Here is a 16,594-nt window from a genome sequence, read left to right as displayed (position 1 = left end):
ATTTAAGAAATCTTTTAATGCTCTCATCAGCACACAAAATGTAAAATCATAAGTCAGGGAGCAAAAACAGGTCCTGCCTTATACTCACTTAAACAGAATAAAACACGGTGTACAGTCCTCTCAAAACCTATTGGAACAGCAATTCCATTTTTTTCTTTTTTTACTACACACAAGGTTATACATTTAGGTTTGACATTTCAGGTTTTACATCCAAATACTTACATATAAATGTGTTAAGCAACTAAGAACATTTTTAATGTGACAAAAGTATTGGAACAGATTTGGTGGTGATTGTAAAACCAGAGTAATAAAGCATAAAATATATGCTTTATAAATGTCCATTGGAAATTAAGATGTTTATCTCTGCATTGTGTATCAACTCTCCATAACAAGTGTTTCAGGACCTTTTATCACCTACAGAAAAAAATCTATTTTGTATACAGTGTCTATACAGATGCACCTTGTTTTCAGAATGCATTACTTATCCTAATGAGTGTGTAACTGTAGGTATGTCCTGACCAGGGACTCAATGGTCCATGGAAAGACTCTGGATCCACTTCAATGTTGACCAGAATAATTGGTTATTGAGTTATTCAGACTGAATAAATGCCAATAAAAAGAAAAGGGCAACAGTGGATATTCTAGGCCAAAGGTGTGCCACAATCAGTATATGTGCCCCAGTAACATTTTGCATATATCAATAATGTTAAATTGGCCCATACAGTAGAGATTTTATTTTGCATTATTGGATGGCCTCCATATTAACCTAGTACCTAAGAAAAAAATAAAAGGACCAAAATTCTAAGATTTTTCTCAGCAGTGTATAAAAGCTCATGAACATTCATATTCAAATTAATTATGAGTATGGCAGATGTGAATGTATTATGTTAATAATTATTTTTGTGCTGTATAGCAAGAAAGAATATATCAGTACACAAGATTTTTTATATATATTTTGTATATTTATTTATTTATTTGTATTTTTGTATATTTGTATTATTTGAGGTTTGGTAATATATGCAGTAAGTAATACATAGTAAACTAATTAGTCTAGACAGAGAAAATAATTTACATTTATGGCATTTGGCAGACACCCTTATCCAGAGAGATCTTTTTCTTATTTACATAACTGAGCAGCTATGGGTTTAAGGGCCTTGCTCAGGGAACAAATAACTGTAAGGTTAACAAGAATTCACAACTTCAGTCATGAAGAAAAAGGTTTGAAAAATTTTTCCCAACACACCATATTCAGGTCCTGAAAGGCTGCTTAGTTCACTGTCAAGATTTTGAGGATTGTTAGGATTCATAGGAATCTTGGAACCGTGCACTGATGTACACATATTGCTAAATAAAAAAATGCATCCTCATTAAATCTTTATTAAATGTTTTATTAATTAGTTTTTGTTACCGTAATATGAATACCACAAATAAAATGTATTTTAAAGTTTAGTTTAATTATTAATGCTCTTATGACACCGACCTTTGCACCAGGCTTCCTTTAAGCCTCTAGCAAAATATGATTGGATCCACTATCTCCAAGGTATAGAGATGACATGTATTAAAGCTCTTCTTTGTCCTCGCACATGGGGTCGAATGGAGTTATGAATGTCACTTGCTGTTTTCAAACAAATACAAGAAAAAAATTCTAATCTTGATTTAACATTATGTTTATATCATTTTCTTTTCATACTGTACTGTAGTTTGATGGTGTTGTTAATTCCTGACCTAGTGAACTACAGCATTGTATGAGAATAATGTAAGTCGTAAGTCATTTTGGAGAAGGGCATCTGCTAAATGCCATAAATGTAAATATGATTAATGAGATAGTTATTCATATTTTATTTAAATAAAAAAAATTACTACTGACAATGTATTGCTTGCTTCTAAATAATTTATTAATGAACATTTATCAGGTCACTAATAGTCCACCAACAATATTATTACATTGTGTTCTGACAAGGTTTTCTTTTTTTAAATATAAGTAGTTATTATTATTATTATTATTATTATTATTATTATTATTATTATTATGACTTATTCTGATCTATCTGATCACTAGTTATGGTCACAATTGGGCTCTGTGCTCTACATTCAGCTTATCATTCTTCTATGGCCTGGCACTGAGAGAGTATACTACTCCATCTCATCCATGGCTGTCTCCCTGAAGGCTAAGGAAAGAATATTATCTGTCTGTGCCATGGGGAAGCAGGCACATTGTCTAGGACAGCATGGTTATTAGCAAAGGATGATAGAGGACTGGCACAGGCTAGATTAAGTTTTAAAGTGGCCCGTGAGCTGCAGGCTGTGCAACTTGATAAACGCAGCAAGATTGGAGAGAGAGAGAGATCGGGAGTGATGGTGATAGGAAAGTCAAAGAGAGGCAAACCTAAACAGATTTAAAATTTGAGTATGGATTTAATTGAGTTTCATTTTTGCAATTTGTGGATCTTTCCCAGGCGATGATTTTGAGTAAGAGTGAGAGAGTTGCATAAGTTAGAGCTATTTATCTTGCTTGTCCTGATCTTTTGTTTGCTCACTGCTCATGGTTCAGCAGACAATAAAACATATACATATGATGTGATGCTAAACGTTTGGTGCTCTGTTTGGATAACAAAGTCTCATTTTATTGCCTTAATTCCTCATGATCACTACCATAAAATTAAATCTATAGGATATAATCATTTATTTACATTCTATTTAATGCTTTGCATACATATTCCCCTTTTGAATCTTTTTATATTTAATGCAGTTTCAACCTGAAACTGAAATAGACTTCAATAGGTCAATATTATTTGGACAATATGTCTAACAGTCTAAGGTGCAAAGGTTGAAATGTAAAGCATTTTTGTATTCAAGACACAGATTGAGCCTCTCGTAGTCAAAATTTTGTTTTTCTTTTTGTTGTTTTGTTTTTCAATACTTGCAATATACGCCTTCATGTATAGTGAAGCACGAAAAGTGCTACAGATGCTACTACCAAAATATTTTTGTTTTCCAACATGTTGTTTTCCTGATGTAATAATGCTGGGTTTCCATGTTTTTTTCCATAGATTTTGGTCAAAAGAAAAGCCAAAATTATGAAAGGAATGCAATTTTTACAAGATTTCATATGGCACTATTGTCTGTACAGGAATTCTTTATGTTACCACAAAAAAGTGGAAATGTGTAGACTTTCTAGGTTCTCTGAGTTATGGCTCTGTCCAGATCCATCAGAGTTGTACTTGGCCTTTTATTTACTGATGTCCTTATTACCAGTGTCTTATATTTGGCATATTGCCGTCTCTAGCAGAGGCACACATACCATATTCTTTCCAGTTTTTAATTATAGATTTGATTTTGCTTTGCAGCATGTTCAAAGTGGGTTTAATATTTCTTTTTTTTATAACTATCCCTTACTAACACTTTTCCAGTCTTGTGATTATTTGGTCTTCAGGATGCTATGAGTTTAAATATTGTATGTTCTTAAACAATGTCTGGGGCCTTCCAGGAACATATGTATTTATATTAAGACCATGTTACATTTCATCTACACAAAGATAAACTCCATTTAACTAATAACGTATGTCTATTAGTAACTTGCTCTGCCAAAAACAATTTAAGAACTCAACAGCAGTAGGGATTAATATTTATGCAAGACAGCATACACACATTGCAAAAAAAAAAAGATATTTCTCACTAGCAAATATCTTTAGGATTCTAAAATATTTTTGCAATAGTCATCAGTATGCTGTAGCTTCATTCTCAATAATTCAGATTTCTCATATGATGCAATGTATTTTTCAGCTTTATAAACAATTTGTGTAACAAAATGTGTGGTTTCACACCACATTTTCTATCCTAAACAATTCTAGTAACAATAAATGTGCAAAAAGACTATTACAAATGACTAATTCTGTGCATGAAAGTGAAATTCGTTATTTGCCTCATTTGCTAACATAATTAATCATCTTACTACTCCATATTCTTTACTCTCATTACTGCATACCTTGCCTATTAGTTTCCCTATAATAGCTATATGATACATCGTGAATAATATGATTTAAAACAAATGGCTAAATAAGAAGGAAAGAATGTTCACAGTGTAGATGTGGTCTTACCTAAATGATAATGATCCTACAAGCACATCAGTACATGACTTTCTCTACACTTTATTTAGGCAGCTGAGTTCAGAGAAAGTTTAGTATCATTTCTGTTTCCATAAACAGCATCCATGAAGGATTCAGCACATTCAGTTATTCGAAATCTCAGACTTAATGCAGAAGTAGGGAGATTTTTAGAGATGCATATGGATTTCATGCATTTCGAACAATCTTTTAAAAATGTTTATGGTCTAAATGCTTTTTTCTTCTTGTTTGAGGTCCTTTGCCATGTAATATTTACAATATCATCAGAAAGAAGCTAAAATAATAATAAAATCATGCTTATCATGTAGTCAGTACTTTAAAAGTTGTACATTAATTATTTTATTTTTGTGTTTTTAGTGGGTGCTAAATTGCAGCCACTGAATCAGGGGTTTCACACTTTCTCAACACTGCCCCAAAGCTGTTACAGTGAATGCATGAAAGTATATATTGGTTTAAGATGTTCATTTTATTCATTTTTCTTCTCGGCTTAATCTAGCCAAGTAGTATGGAAAATGCATGAGCTTCATTTTTTATTTGTAGAGAATATGAAAATGTAATTCAATCTTAATTTCAGCTTTTACATAATTCAACAGACTACCCTAAAAGACATTTTTCTTACACACAGCCTACATATTCAGCTGTACACATGTGCAGATTTTTCAGAAGCTTTCAGGGGTGTATCTCCCAGAATCATCCTGAATTTAATTAGATCAATCAATACATGTGCCAATTCTATTCTGGCTGTCAGGGTTTAAATTTACTGAAAAACACACTGGTACTCTGTATCTGTAAATAGTAATTATGTGTATGTAATTTATGTTTTGATAAAAATCCATGGCACCAGGTGGTGCTGATAGAACCAATTATGATATCAGTATAAGCTCCCTGATTAGGTTAGTGAATGTAGAAAAAAGGTAGATAATGGATCAAAACCTAATATGTGTTGAAGACTTATTTGTGAAAAATACAGTATATATTTAAATGTTTAGGATTATGAAGTCTTTATCACCTAAGATTTAAAAATTAAGAACATGTATGAGTACTTTTTTATATTTTCAATTGTCTACTTAATCAATTTGAAAAGAAAATTTAAAAGACCTTCAGATATTTAAAATGTTTAAGTTTGCCCATCTAGGGCTTGTAAATAAATGAAAAATTACTTTAATTAATTTATTAAGAATGAAGAAATCATTATTTTAAAATAAATATCATTATTTTAATGCAATGAATGTAATAGGTACAGTATGATAAATTTAGATAATCTTTTATTGAAATAAAACTTTCTGACATGTTCTCACGATCCACTTGATAAGGAACACATTTACACCTGCTCATTCAAAACAAATGGGATGTTCTTTTCCAAAATATTCTAAACCGCCAGTCAGGTGAAACATCCAAATGTGGAAAATATGATCTCAGTGACTCTGAACATGTAATGCCTTTTGATGCTAATTTGAGTATTTTCCGTTGATCTCCTTGGATATACCCACTGTCAAGACCAAATTTGTAACGTTTCAGTGTCATGATTGTGGTATGAAAAAAATTCTGTATTATCTAGGATGTTTGCTTATGATCACCCTTAATTAAACTGCTAGGTCTGGTGTTTAAAACTGAAATGGCTCAGTTTAACATCTTACAGCCACCATAGATTTTGTATGAACTACTTTACGGGAGAAAGTGTGGTACTGCAGAATAGAAAATCTACTGAGGCAGCATTCAGAAGCCATAGATCTTTAATCATGCCAAGGTCGCCCCCCTCCTCTGCAGTTTTACTCTACTCACATCTGCTGAAAATAGAATCGTGTTTATAGCTACAGCATGTCAGTAAACACTTTTAACATATTTTTGTTGCAGCATGGATTTACTTATTGTTATGTTAATCATGTTCATATGTTATGAATAAATATGTGATTATATCATACAATATATAATACAATAGTATAATTATTATATAATATAAATATAAATAAAGTTTATCATTACTTTAATGAATGTGCATTGAATATCTGAATGACTCGAATATGTTTTAAATTGTGTGGGTGATAGAGTTGCCATGACAACAGGAAAGCTTTCTCAAATAATGAAAGAGAACTAACTCGGGACCTGTAATACATGAAGTACGTCATTATTATTAAATGTAAAAAGTATAATAATATGAGCAGCAAATGTGGAACAATTTGTCTGATTATATTTAAATGGTTGTGAAATAACAATTTGGTGGAAAAAACATTCAAAATATTCAGAAAGAACAAGCAACAGATTTGTCAAATCACAACACACCCCGAGGTCAAAGGTTTATATGCATGTGTCTGAGCATGTAGTGGTTGCCTAAGCAACAATGTCTCACTTCAATTCATATTGAATATACTGCTTAATTAATATTCATTTTCTCAAGGAGCCTTTTATATATAGGCAATTCACTAAAAGCTCACTATGTGTAGTGCTGTCATGAGAAACATTACATTTGTTTAACATCGCATAAATGTTCAACAGCTAGCAGAAAAAAACTCCAAATGTACTTGGAATTAAATAGAATCAAATAAATTTGATTAAATATCATTATAAATGTCCTATACACAAGGATACTCCTCAAACATTACCACTGATAAACATTTTAAAAAATCACCCGTGTAATATTTTACAAGCTTTCCACAATGTGACCATTTTTTATTTGAATTATACTTGACACTAATATATTGCTTGTAATTAAACACTGGAGACAGAAATTTGTTATGATTAATACATTTCATTTTATTATTGAGAGTTTTGAATAAAATGTTATATAGCACACCTAATATTATATATATATATATATATATATATATATATATATATATATATATATATATATATATATATATATATATATATATATATATATATATATATATATATATATTCATTGTACATATGCTTGCATCTATAGATATATATATATATATATATATATATATATATATATATATATATATATATATATATATATATATATATATATATATATATATATATATATAACAGAGAGGAAAATAAGTATTTGAACACCCTGCTATTTTGCAAGTTCTCCCACTTAGAAATCATGGAGGGGTCTAAAATTGTCCTCGTAGGTGCATGTCCACTGTGAGAGACATAATCTAAAAAAAAAAATCCAGAAATCACAATATATGATTTTTAAACTATTTATTTGTATTATACCGCTGCAAATAAGTATTTGAACACCTGAGAAAGTCAATGTTAATATTTGGTACAGTAGCCTTTGTTTGCAATTACAGAGGTCAAACTGTAGTTTTTCACCAGGTTTGCACACACTGCAGAAGGGATTTTTGCCCACTCCTCCACACAGATCTTCTCTAGATCAGTCAGGTTTCTGGCCTGACGCTGAGAAACACGGAGTTTGAGCTCCCTCCAAAGATTCTCTATTAGGTTTAGGTCTGGAGACTGGCTAGGCCACGCCAGAACCTTGATATGCTTCTTACAGAGCCAATCCTTGGTTATCCTGGCTGTGTGCTTCGGGTCATTGTCATGTTGGAAGACCCAGCCTCGACCCATCTTCAATGCTTTAACTGAGGGAAGGAGGTTGTTCCCCAAAATCTTGCAATACATGGCCCCGGTCATCCTCTCCTTAATACAGTGCAGTCGCCCTGTCCCATGTGCAGAAAAACACCCCCAAAGCATGATGCTACCACCCCCGTGCTTCACAGTAGGGATGGTGTTCTTGGGATGGTACTCATCATTCCTCTTCCTCCAAACACGTTTAGTGGAATTATGACCCAAAAGTTCTATTTTGGTCTCATCTGACCACATGACTTTCTCCCATGACTCCTCTGGATCATCCAAATGGTCATTGGCAAACTTAAGACGTGCCTGGACATGTGCTGGTTTAAGCAGGGGAACCTTCCATGCCATGCATGATTTCAAACCATGACGTCTTAGTGTATTACCAACAGTAACCTTGAGAACGGTGGTCCCAGCTCTTTTCAGGTCATTGACCAGCTCCTCCCATTTAGTTCTGGGCTGATTTCTCACCTTCCTTAGGATCATTGAGACCCCATGAGGTGAGATCTTGCATGGAGCCCCAGTCCGAGGGAGATTGACAGTCATGTTTAGCTTCTTCCATTTTTTAATGATTGCTTCAACAGTGGAGGTGTACAATTTTGTCTCTAGTGTCTTTGGACAGCTCTTTGGTCTTGGCCATGTTAGTAGTTGGATTCTTACTGATTGTATGGGGTGGACAGGTGTCTTTATGCAGCTAACGACCTCAAACAGGTGCATCTAATTTAGGATAATAAATGTAGTGGAGGTGGACATTTTAAAGGTAGACTAACAGGTCTTTGAGGGTCAGAATTCTAGCTGATAGACAGGTGTTCAAATACTTATTTGCAGCTGTATCATACAAATAAATAGATTAAAAATCATATATTGTGATTTCTGGATTTTCTTATGTCTCTCACAGTGGACATGCACCTACGATGACAATTTCAGACCCCTCCATGATTTCTTAATGGGAGAACTTGCAAAATAGCAGGGTGTTTAAATACTTGTTTTCCTCACTGTATATGTATGCTACAAATTTATCTGCACTATTTTGCAATTCTGTTAGATGCCAAACTGCACTATACAATGACAATAAAGTTGTATCTATCTATCTATCTATCTATCTATCTATCTATCTATCTATCTATCTATCTATCTATCTATCTATCTATCTATCTATCTATCTATCTATCTATCTATCTATCTATCTATCTATCTATCTATCGTAGTTTAGTTTAGGAGCCACACAAGACACATCACATGTCACCTACTTGTCTACAGTGGAAGACTTTCCTGTATTGGCGTATATCATTTCTCTGCATACTGCAACATGTTGTCAGATAATTTGTTTTCCATTTTGGGGTGATCTGATTAGCTGTGTGTGGACACGCCTCTGCACTGCTCTGCTGACAAGCAGTGTAATTGGCTCATCTGGAAACTGCACAGCAGATGATTTAAGCGAAAAGTGGTGAGCAAATAATTTGTAATGCAGACAAAACCCTGAAAAACAATGCTCAACACAATGAACCCTTATCCAGATGTATGGCATGTTATGCACAGTATGGATGGTTCTTAATCTGCCATATTTGCAACTGAACAAAACATTATTTTTCAGCTTTTTTCTTTAGATGTACTTTACATCTATATCTACACACATAGATCCACACTGAAGAAAATAGTTATGCTCTGTGTCACCCATCACTGTATTACTGTGAGGAATTGTCACTTTAGTGGCAACAGCATATGTTTGACTTGTATGTCATCAATCATCTGTGAAACGCAACTGCTTTAGTGAGCCACATGTCAACAGGCAATCTGAATAAGGCTGGCTGCAGACCCATTTAATTATTGTAGGCTAAAAAAAATACAGACAAATATCCAAAGCTGTGAGCATAGAAAGTGTTAAAATGACCAAAACTGTGAAAATGTTAAAAGTATTGGATATGCATTTGCTAGATATGCTGCCAGCTGATCACCGTGTAGAAACTCAGTATGACTCACAAATTACCATATGGCGAGGTTGTATAAGTGGCATAGAAGTTTACACTGATGGATACAATAAGAAAAAATTGTGTACAGTATCTTAATCAATAAATTTGACACGATTTACCTGGGCAACAAAAGGTGCTATGAAGGAGCCATGAAATTCTGATCTTTTATCATAAGTTCACCTTTTGATCTCAAATGTCTTTACACTATAGGAAAAAAACGAACTGATGGAGATTGCATTCCAGTACTTGTATTTGACCACCAAATCGTTTTCAGTCACAATACTCTTGGTGATTTATTGTGTAATATATATGGTAATTTGCTTAACACATGTCTTTCTTGCTTCTATTAAGGTAAACAAGTCTGCCTAAAATATTTTGATGACATTTATGTTTTTTTACTTGAGATTCTGCTGGAGGCATGTGTTGTTTCACACTATGTCAAAATACTAATTTTGTGGGTCAGCTTGTGGGCCAAACCCAATTAAAGAACGTTCTTTGGGAATTAATTTTGTTTTGGGTTTTTTTGGGATTAAGTGCATTTAAGTGCAAAGTGCAGTGCAGAGTGCTTAGCACATATAAGCAGCCCAAACCTGTAATTCAATTTATGTTTAATGGAAGAAAAAGCATTATGTCTTAGTTGCTTACTGAAACCTTGTAGGGTGAAATAGAACTCCCAGAATATTATTTATAGTTTAGACTTAGCATTAAAATATTTCTTTTGCTGTGTCAAGATTTTCACCTTGTATAGTAATGTAGTTAATGCATGCATTTGCATTTGTAATGTGGTCATTTTGTGAATGGTTTTCTAAATCTGACACTGAAACCCTTGGGCCCTAACTGAACGAGATATATATGTGTTGACTATGGGCTTGTACAGTCAATAAGGCCAACAACTGCGTCAGGTTATATCTCACAGGTTGTATCTCTCTCATAATGAGGGAATGAACCAGTCAGTGCAAAACAGACTCCAACTTCAAGGGGATTGTCTGGCTCACATCCTGTACAAATGCCTCACTCAGTGCCTGCCTCTCAGTTGCACATTGCAACAAACAAGCAAGCTAACAAGCTCATTATTTTAGCTGCAAGCCGCTGTACAAACTCAGGTCTCTTTCATATCTTCTTTATTTATAGACTTACCTATTCCTTTAAAAAAAACACTGTCAATTATACTTAGGTAATCATGATGCGTTTGAAGCCTTACAGTTTTCCGAGTTCTTGAAAGCTGACAGATGATTTCAATGATCTGCAATTGCCTGACCCTGGGATAAAGGGCTTGGGTAAATGGTGAAGCTGCAGCTCACATCCCTTGCTGATTTTGAACATTAAACACAGTGATGCCTCTTCATCCTCAGTTTCAAAATGTCTCTATTATAAAGAAGACCACACTCACACAGTTCCATGCAAACCGATAATAAATTGTTCATTGAGATGCTGGTGAACATTGCAGATCTGTTCCTTATACACCAACAGCAAAAAACATATAGACTGCTCCAAAACTGGAAACAACAGCACAGAAAAAGTCAATTGCATGAATGTATAATGTCTATACCTGTCAAAAATTATGTTCCTCTCTCTTTCTCTCTCTCTCTCTCTCTCTCTCTCTCTCTCTCTCTCTCTCTCTCTCTCTCTCTTCTCATTCTTTGCCACATAGGCTATCCAAAAGATTTGAGCCTTCCAGCCATTCACCGAAGCTCGCTCAGAACACTTCACATAGTGTCAGATACCCACAAGAGCTACATAAAATGCACACCACTCTCTTCTTTACTACTTTTTTTTTCCGTCCAGGTGAAAAAAAATTACAGTCCAACCGTTTAAACTACTTTGACACGTTTTCTTTGTTCACACTTCTCGACTATTTTGCACCTCCAATTAAGCATCCTTGGAGTGAAAATAAACATTACAAGTATATTACTAATTTTCACACTGAATGCAATGATACACACATTGGAAATTAATTTAAATTCACACAGCTTGACTGAACTTTTTAAAAGCTTGTTCTAAATTGGCAGGTTTATGAAACACACTGAGGTACAAAGCTGGGTTACATGAGATTTTTGCATAAAAATGTAATATAATTCATAACAAATTCTGCCTCGCACATAACGCAGCACAAATCTATGTCACTTCACTTTGTGTTGTATGAATGACAGACTTTATTCTAGATGAAACCTTTTTAAATAAATCTATAGATGTCTACACAGGGCTTATTAAGGGCTTGTATATGTAAATTAACATTATCCCTTAGAAAAGAGTTACAAGATATTTAGAATTATTTGAATCTTAAGACTCCATTTAAAATCATTTGCATGGTCACTTAGCAATACCTTTACTTTAATATCATAAAAATCCTGCAGAACATAATTAATAAATGTAGGATTTTGATTTTTTTTTACAGTCCTTGCACAATAATAGGAAAATAAGCAGCACTGTGTTTTTTTTAATGTCATTCATAACAAATGAATATGCTCTAAAAGGCTGACATTTGTACAGAGATTAGTGGAGAAGTAATCAGTTCCCCAATGGTTTCTGTCAGATTATTTTGCAAGAAGGACTGACAGTTCATTCTGTGTGTAAATAACTTACATGTAATAAATGTATATATTACAATAATACACACACACACACACACACACACACATACACACACACACACACACACACACACATATATATATATATATATATATATATATATATATATATATATATATATATATATATATATATATATATATATATATATATATATATATAAATGTATTTATTATTATTATTTTTTAAAAGCATATATATATATGCTTTTTTATTCTTTTGGCGACAGTTGCTCTTCTTTTATGGGTATAAATTTAAGTCAGTTTGCTTAATTGTGAAAAAGTGGTGTGAAAAATGTTTGCCCCTTCCTGATTCTTATTGTTTTGCATGTTTGTCACACTTTAATGTTTCAGATCATCAAACTAATTTAAATATTAGTAAAAGATAACACAAGTGAACACAACATGGTTTTTAAATGAAGGTTTTTATTATTGAGGGAAAACAAAATGCAAAACTACATGGCCGTGTGAAAAAGTGTTTGCCCCCCTGTTAAAATTGAGTTTAATTTCTTTAGCCACAACCAGGCCTGATTACTGCCACGCCTGTTCACAATCAAGAAATCTCTTGAATAGGACCTGCCTTACAAAGTGAAGTAGACCAAAAGATCCTCAAAAGACATCATGCTGAGATCCAAAGAAATTCAGAAACAAATGAGAAAGAAAGTAATTGAGATCTATTAGTCTGGTAAAGGGTATAAAGTCTTTTCTAAAGCTTTGGGACTCCAGTGAACCACAGTGAGAGCCATTTTCACAAATGGCAAAAACATGGAACAGTGAAGAACCTTCCCAGGAGTGGCCGGCTGACCAAAAGCACCCCAAGAGCACAGCGACGACTCATCCAAGAGGTCACAAAAGAACTCAAAAGAGGTCCTCCAAAGAACTGCAGGCCTCACTTGCCTCAGTCAGTATTCTTGACTCCATCATAAGAAAGAGACTGAGCAAAAATGCTCACCAAAACTGCTGATAAGCAAAAAGAACATAAAGGCTTGTCTCAGTTTTGCAGGAAAACATCTTGATGATCCCCAAGACTTTTGGGAAAATACTCTGTGGGCTGACGAGACAAAAGTTTAACTTCTTGGAAGGTGTGTGTCCCATTTCATCTAGCGTAAAAGTAACACTGCATTTTAGAAAAAGAACATCATACCAACATCCTAGACCTTCTTACAGTTACAGTATCTAATCAGCCAGCCATGGTGTCAGTAAACCAATGCATAAAATCATGCTGATACAGGTCAAAAGCTTACGTTCCGTGTCTGGGTGGATGTATACCAGATGACTGATAGATAGATAGATAGATAGATAGATAGATAGATAGATAGATAGATAGATAGATAGATAGATAGATAGATAGATAGATAGATAGATAGATAGATAGATAGATAGATAGATAGATAGATAGATAGATAGATAGATAGATAGATAGATAGAGGCAAAATTAAAACCTTCAACACAACACATTATTTCACAACATCTATTTTTTATTCAAAAATAAATAATTTACTCAGATATAAAAGAATCTCCACTGAAATCAAATTTTATTTGGAGTATTTACAAGAGTATTTTTAAAAGAGCTGCCCTGTCATCTGAAACGGTAAACAGGCTTGTCCTTTTGAGCCACTGGCTCACTGCAAAACAAGAAAGGTAACGAGAACATGTGTTTTTTCTATGTTCTTTTTTCCATGTGTTTAATAGACATGAACAAGTTCTTTGAAAAACATGTCCACCATTTTTGAAATGATAGATATTTTTAATGCTTTATGTTTAGGGTGGTTTCAGTCATTGTAAACAGGCTTGTATAAGTAAATTGATCAGTGCAAAGAAAGAGAATTAATAGGAACCTGGTATTTCTATGTTATTTTCTCATGTTTTAAATATACATGAACAAGTTCTTTGAAAAACATCTATGACCTTTGAAACATGTCTAATATTTATGCGCTATGTTGAGCATAATAATATTAATAATAATAATAAGAAGAAGAAGAAGAAGAAGAAGAAGAAGAAGAAGAATACTAAGAAATTAAACTAATGACACTATTCACTTATTATAAATATACATTTGCATACTGAGAATTCATATTGATTAGAGTATTAAAAACTTGAAAAGTATTTATTAAATGTGCGATTAAGTTATAATTTTATATATATACTGTATATATATATATATATATATATATATATATATATATATATATATATAAATAAAAAAACTTTATTTTAGAATTAAGTTTATAGCCTGTTACTGGTATATTGCCTGCTCTTGAGGTATTTTTAGATGCTTTGAACATCTATTCCTGACACCAGTGAGACATCCTGTTGGCACGTTCTTTGTATCCACACTCTAGAAAGTGCAATTTATTTTTTATTTTTTTTAATTATCAGCAGGAGCTAAATTAGCAGGAGCTGAGCCATCATGGCATACTGGTGTTAATAAAGATGTTACAGTTTCAGACTGCCATAGAGTAAAATGCTTTTATTTTATTATAAATTGCACACCTCCCCACTGTCATGTTCAGGGTCAGGCATGTACTCTATAATTAATTATAAAAAGCTAATTTGGTTCTTTTTTTAGTTTAACTTTACAATATTATGCATCTCTGGCGGAAAGAAATGAGCAAGTATTTTACTATTTTGGTGTGGCTCTGATCCTTAAATCTTAAATTAAAGAACTAAATATTGCATGTGAATAGATAGTAAATTATTAAGGCTGATAATTCGCAAAAGGTCTGTTTAAATGTATAAAACACATATGAAAAATAGAATTATGTTCAAACATAATTTGATTTGCATATTATACAATAATACATACACACACACACACATATATATATATATATATATATATATATATATATATATATATATATATATATATATATATATATATATATATATATATATATATATATATATATATATACAATATACAATAATACTTTCTGATTTGAATCTGACCAGATGCACATTTGTACACGTGGTAAAACCAGCATGCAATTCAAACCTAATATGGACAGAATTGTTATGTTTAAACAGGACCAGATTTTACATTTTATAGCGCATTTGGGAAAGTAGACCTAGTTTTCAAAGATTTTTATTCAAATCTGCAACTGCCTGTTGTTAATAAATCAAATTCGCTTCAAATTCATGATCAGAAAAGAAGTGCGAGAGCTATATTCTTATTATTGTTTAGTACCATACATCTGTATTCCCATTTTCCAGCCACCATTGGTGGAAACATTGAATAAAATCTTGTTTTACACTCGACCAGGAGTGAAGGACAAGTAGTCAATCAACAATCTTTAAGCAATGTGGAAATACACTTCAGGATGCTGTGCTGTGTCATGTAATTATATCAAAGTTTGCAAAGTTTTTATAAAAAAAAAATCTAACAATTTATGTCACAGCATAACTTTTTATTTGTGCTGTAAAGCTATTCTAATTGTACTATTTAGACTCTCCAGCTGTCAGCATGTGGTTTTGCAAACAGTTGTGGCTGTCATGGACAAAATGCTGGGCAAACTGCAGAGTACATTATTATGACAGCTACATTTGACAACAGTGCAAATAGGCATATGTGGATTGTGCCCCATTTTCTCAAACTATTCCATAAGGAATTCCTAAAATATCATGTAGTCTTTTTTTAAGTCCTTAATTCAGGTGGCGTGATGGTGAAATCATTTATTCAACCAATTAAACATATAGCATATGGTTTTGTCAGTAGAGTTTATGATTTATATTTAGCTTTAATTAAAAATGTCCTAAATGAATTTTATTGCACTATAATCTCAGGAACATGAAATTGTTACATGCAGTGGCATGACAAATTATATCATACATTCTCACCATGCTCTTAACTTAATGTCAGTTGTGCAAACAGTTGTGCAAAATCTTACTTTCATATCCAGTAATTAAAACAACAAAACAAAAGCTGCAGCCGGGTATCAGATTTCTAGAGTAGTGTTACATCTCCAAAATGAATGGTGTTTATTATTTACACATACTGCATCTGTGTACAGATTTTTTTTTCTATCAGCCTCTTACATCACCCTGCATCCCATCAGGCCTGAGGGAGGTCTTTTATGTAGAAGCAGAATGCAGGCAATGGAACAAGTCAATTTAAGCAAAGTCAATGATGAGAAATCTGATTTGCATTGAACTGGTTGCATTGGCAAAGAGTGCTAAATGTTTATCTAAAAACTGGTCATATTGCATTTGCACAGTGAAAGTGTCATTAAAAAAAAATAAAAATAAAAAATTAGTTTTTATGAACCATATGAAAAGAGAAATGAGACTGAATAATTACATTAATTTATAAGTCTCAACCCAGGACTGGCTCTTAATTTAAACGAGTTAATAT

The sequence above is a fragment of the Silurus aristotelis genome (genome assembly GCF_946808225.1).
Source record: "Silurus aristotelis genome assembly, chromosome: 8".
Classification (NCBI taxonomy): domain Eukaryota; kingdom Metazoa; phylum Chordata; class Actinopteri; order Siluriformes; family Siluridae; genus Silurus; species Silurus aristotelis.
The sequence above is the reverse complement of the archived record's forward strand: the minus strand, read 5'-3'. Positions refer to the sequence as shown.